Consider the following 6,075-nt stretch of genomic DNA (forward strand, 5'->3'; position numbering starts at 1 on the left):
ATAGAGAATGTAATAATTATCCATAATGTCGATACTTAAAGATAATTACTCGTTTCTTTTAACTTCATTTTGAGGTCTCTACAATTTCCTTGCTCTTGTTAATGTGTACTCTCAGAACTCTCTTTTAAAATGTAGTGTGGAAGATGTCCATAATTATAAGTGATCTTGGAAGTTTTACTATTTGCATTTAGGTTTTCCAAGTTTTTTGCATTGATAACATATACATTTTCAAATTAAAAGTATATTGTTTTAATGTAATGACAGAAAAGCAGGACCTGATAAAATTGCATCTGAACCACAATTTTATCGCTTCTCGTCTCTTCTCCTTTCTATTGCTTGGAACCAGACAACACTTAATAAAGAAAGAGAACCACTGGATGATGTCCAGTCAAATGTCCATAACCTGCAAAGCCAAGTGTTTAAGAGTTGGTCTCTGTCAAACCTTTTGGTAACACTGTTTCTGTTATTTTGTGGCTTGTGAATGTGACATATATATTTAAAATATGAAAATTTAAATGAGAGCATAGTAGTGGAACTACAATGCAAACACTTCAGAAAACTCACCCGAATTCTTTATATCTCAATATCTCCTCCCTCTGTCAACTGATGATACATAAATTACTAAAATATTTGATGAACAAGTGAAACCAAGAATTATTTAGAAATTAGGTCAGAATAAATGAAAACAATTCAGAATAAGATAATGCAGTGGTTTTAGAAAACAATGAACCACCTATCCCATGTTTACTCTTTCCACCATCAAAAGGCAAACAACGCTAACATAAAATTTAAAGTTTAATGTGAAGATAGTATTGTTAGTGTTGTCATTGGTTTGACAGAAAAACTACAGAAACAACAATTGACTAACAATTACAATCATTTCCTGGGAAATGCTAACATTTTGATGTATTTCCTTCATACCCTTTATAAAACAGAAGAAATAACCAATTACTAGTAATAGAGTGGCATTTTCTTTTCCATATTCCCAGCAACTATCATTATTTTGGTATGTATCCTTTCAGTTCACCTGTGTATTTTTTGCTTTGCATATTCATGTGCAAACAATGGTTTTAAAATTTTAAAGTTTTACTCTTCCATAACTATGTTTTTGAGGTCTAGCCATAATCTTTTTAATTTAACAGTATTCCATCATATGAATATAAAACATTTTATTTATCCAGTTTCTTAATGAAGGGTATTTTTTGCTATTACATACAATGTTTTATAAGTTTGTGATTTCTTCATAGATTATTTCTCTCTCTTCATTGGGTAACAGCCCTTTTCACTCCTATTTTTGCTTGTTATTTTAAACTCTTTTTCTATGCCAATATTTATATTGGTTGTTTTGCCTGATGTATGTTTCTCATTTTATTTTAGACAATTTTGTTTCATTTTTATTTCGAGTATATCTCCTGTTTCCACCACACAGTTTAGCTTTTTAAAATCCAAATTGATAGATTTTTTATACATGGTCTATGTTCATCTCTTTTAACATCACCTATCGATACATGTTATGATCCAGAAATTTTTCTAAGCACTTTACATGTATTAATTCTTTTAATACTCACAACAATCCAGAAAGTAGGTCTTATTCTTATTCTTGTTTATAAATTGATGCCCAAGGGCATCCAGCTAGCCCAGGATCTTAACTACTTTGAAGGCAATTGTGGGATTCATTTTCTGTATCATTATTAATATTTCCCAGGAAATGGTGCCTGGCACTGTGGAGTGATTAAAAATATTTTTTCCAGTTTTATTGAGAAAGAATTGATATACATCCGTGTATAAATTTAAGGCATACAGCATGATGGTTTGATTTACATATATCTGAAATGATTATCACAATAGGTTCCGCTAACATTCATCATCTCATATAGATATAATATGAAGAAAAGAAAAAAAAAATTTCTCCTTGTGAGGAGAACTCTTAGGATCTACTCTCTTAACAAATTTCCTGTCTATCATGCAGCAGTGTTAACTATAGTCATCATGTTGTCCATTACATCCCTAGGACATGTTTATCTTATGACTGGAGATTTGTGCCTTTTGACGGCCTTCCTCCAATTCCCCCTCCCCCCACCCTCCTCTGCCTCTAGTAATCATGTCTGATCTCTTTTTCTATGAGTTTGTTTTTTTTTTAGATTGCACATATAAGTGAGATCATACAGTAAAAAAATAATTTTTAAAAAATAAATAAATGGGTTGTGGCAAAATTTATTTTCCAATAGGGTCACAGCAATATCTCCCATCCCATATGCTCTTCTCTGGTGTGACTTTCCCACAGGTGAATCTAAATGTCTTCCCCTTTAATTTGGGCTGAGCTTGTGCCTCGCCAATAATCAATAGACTCTGAGAAAAATGACTGCTGAAGCTAGGTCAGAAAAGGCCATGCTGCTTCCCTATGGTTCTCTTGGGCCCCTGCTCTGTGATAAGCCAGCCATGTAAAAAGTTCAACCACCCTGAGACAGTCATGCTGGAGAGGCCGCATGTAACCATTCCAGTCAACAGCCCTACCTGAGCTTCCAGCTAACACCCAGCATCAATTCTCAGCCATGGGAGTGAGCTGTCTTGGATATCTAGCCCGGATAGACCCACATAACTGGAAACCAACAGATGGGTCAGGTTCCAAACTAGACAATCTCATTCTTGTGGTTTTCTTTCTCTTCTGTTCTCTTGGTTCTGCCTTTTTTGTGTGTAGGGTTCATATTCAGGTGTGACAAGATGGCTGCAGCAATGCCAGACCTCACATCTGCACGTAATAACTTTCAGTGAAAGAGAAAGAGGGTTCTTTCCAGAAACTCTTCCAGAAAAATGAGGAAGAACTTTCCCAGAAGCCCTTAGCAAACCTCTCTTCAAATCTCATTGATCCAAATCAGGTCATATGACCCCTCCAAACCAATCACTAGCAAAGGGGACTAGGTGCTTGACTAAATGCTCTGCTTGACCAGATAAAATATTAAAATGCCATGTACTATTAATTATATTTAAAATATTAATTATTTTAAAATATTTTCTCCATGCAAAAATTACTTTCAAAAATTAGATTCATGTACTAAACATAACATAGTAATATAACTTTTTTAAAATTGTCTTTTGTATAAAAAGTTTTCATTTGCTCCTAACTGGACAGCATTGCTCACTGAAACTTGTAAAGAGTAGAGAGAACTTATATGAACATAGTTACAAATACTTATTCAAAATATGTTTAAAAGTTCTTGCTTTCTCACATTTTTATAGCTCTTTTTCTTTTCTGCAGTATTCTTTTTAGCTTTCTGCAACAGAAATAGTAAATGGTGTAAAACTTATAAATTAAATCTTTTCCTCAACATGCATAACATTATGCCGCATTTTCAGAATTTCAGCTTACTTCGGGTGCTTCTCTCAAGGACTTTCTTAGATTTAGTGTCAGGCTGGACTCCAGGTTGCTGATGTGGCTATGGCTGCACTGTGTCCCTGAGAGACGAGCATTCTACATTTTATTCTTCATTTTCCTTTCCATTCAGAGTCTCTGCCTACTTCAGGAAGATCAAGAGCAAGTGACATCCACTCTTTATGTAAGGAGTCGTGTGTGTAAATCCCTGTTTACTGGCACCTCGTTGATAGTTCTGTCCAGGGGTATTTGGTTGCCGCTTAGGTGGTTGGCTACCCATCTAGCTCACCTCTTTCTGTGTCTCCACCCAATGAGCCATCTCTGTCTCATTTGCTGTTCCTCTTAACCCCTGGGTGTGTTGCATGCTGGCTTTATAGAACTTGTAACATTAATTTTTAAAAAGTTACAACTGGTTGCTCTAGCCCTCTCGGACTCTCCCCACTCCTGTTCAACATAGTACTGGAGGTTTTGGCCAGAGCAATTAGGCAAGAAAAAGGAATAAAAGGAATCCAAATAGGTAACGAAGAAGTGAAACTCTCACTATTCACAGATGACATGATTGTATATATAGAAAACCCTAAAGAATCTGTTGGAAAACTGTTAGAAACAATCAACAACTACAGCAAAGTTGCAGGGTACAAAATCAATCTACAAAAATCAGTTGCATTTCTATATGCTAATAATGAACTAACAGAAAGAGAGCTCAAAAAGATAATACCATTTACAATTGCATCAAAAAGAATAAAATACCTAGGAATAAATCTTACCAAGGAGGTGAAGGACCTATACAATGAGAACTACAAGACATTATTGAGGGAAATCCACGATGACATAAAGAAATGGAAAGATATCCCATGCACGTGGATTGGAAGAATAAACATAGTTAAAATGTCTATATTACCTAAAGCAATCTACAGATTCAATGCAATCCCAATCAGAATCCCAATGACATTCTTCACAGAAATAGAAAAAAGAATACTAAAATTTATATGGGGCAACAAAAGACCCGAATAGCTAAAGAAATCCTAAAGAAAAAGAACAAAGCAGGAGGCATCACAATTCCTGACTTCAAAACATACTACAAAGCAATAGTAATCAAAACAGCATGGTACTGGTACAAAAACAGACACACAGATCAATGGAACAGAATTGAAAGCCCAGAAATAAAACCACACATATACGGACAGCTAATTTTCAACAAAGGTGCTAAGAACATGCAATGGAGAAAGGAAAGTCTCTTCAATAAATGGTGTTGGGAAAACTGGACAGCCACATGCAAAAGAATGAAAGTGGACCATGTGCTATTGCCATTCACAAAAATTAACTCAAAATGGATCAAAGACCTGAAGGTGAGACCTGAAACTATAAAACTCATAGAAGAAAATATAGGCAACACACTATTTGACATTGGTTTTAAAGGAATCTTTTCGGATGACATGCCTACCCAGACTAGGGAAACTAAAGAAAAAATAAGCAAGTGGGACTTTATCAGATTAAAGAGCTTTTATAAGACAAATGAAACCAGAATCAAGATGAACAAACAACCAACCAGCTGGGAGAGAATATTTGCAAAACATACATCTGACAAGGGGTTGATCTCCATAATATATAAAAAACTCACACAATTGAACAACAAAAAAACAAACAACCCGATGAAAAAATGGGCAGAGGAAATGAACAGACACTTCTCCAAGGAAGATATACGGATGGCCAATAGGCACATGAAAAGATGCTCAACATCACTAATCATCAGGGAAATGCAAATCAAAACAACACTAAGATACCACCTCACGCCCGTTAGAATGGCTATAATCACCAAGACAAAAAACAGCAAATGTTGGAGAGGATGTGGAGAAACAGGAACCCTCATACACAGCTGGTGGGAATGCAAATTGGTGCAGCCTCTATGGAAAAGGGTATGGAGATTCCTCAAAGAATTAAAAATAGAGATGCCCTATGATCCAGCCATCCCACTACTGGGAATCTATCCAATGCACCTGAAATCAACAATCCAAAGAGGCTTATGCACCCCTATGTTCATTGCAGCATTATTCACCATAGCCAAGAAGTGGAAGCAACCTAAGTGTCCCTTGACTGACGATTGGATTAAGAAAATGTGGTATATATATACAATGGAATACTACTCAGCCATAAAAAAAGACAAAATCGTCCCATTTGCAACAACATGGATGGGCCTGGAGCGTATTATGTTAAGTGAAATAAGCCAGAAAGAGAAAGACAAACACTGCATGATCTCACTCATATGTGGAATATAAACCAACACATGGACAGAGAAAACTGGACTGTGGTTACCAGGGCAGCGGGGGTGGGGGGTGGGCACAAGGGGTGAAGGGAGTCATATATGGACAAACAAAAATGTACAACCCAAAATTTCACAATGTTAGAAACCATTAAAACATCAATAAAAAAAAAAAAAGTTACAACTGGTTGCTCTAGCCCTCTCGGACTCACCTTTCTCACCTTTTTAATTCTTCCTCTGACTTTTGGTGAGCCTATTTCTCAAAGTAGAGAAAAGGCAACCATTACCAGGAGTTTCTTAGGGGAGGAGCCCAGTTCATTTCACATCTTTCCATGACAGTTTGTATTTTGTAGAAACCAAATTATGGCTCCATAGATCAACTCTTTTTTTCTGTTTTTTTGAATGTGCTTTTTTGATCATTAATTTCTTCCTATTTTCTTTTGGC

This window comes from Ceratotherium simum, chromosome 36 (assembly GCF_057802395.1).
Source record: "Ceratotherium simum simum isolate JZ-2026a chromosome 36, ASM5780239v1, whole genome shotgun sequence".
NCBI lineage: Eukaryota > Metazoa > Chordata > Mammalia > Perissodactyla > Rhinocerotidae > Ceratotherium > Ceratotherium simum.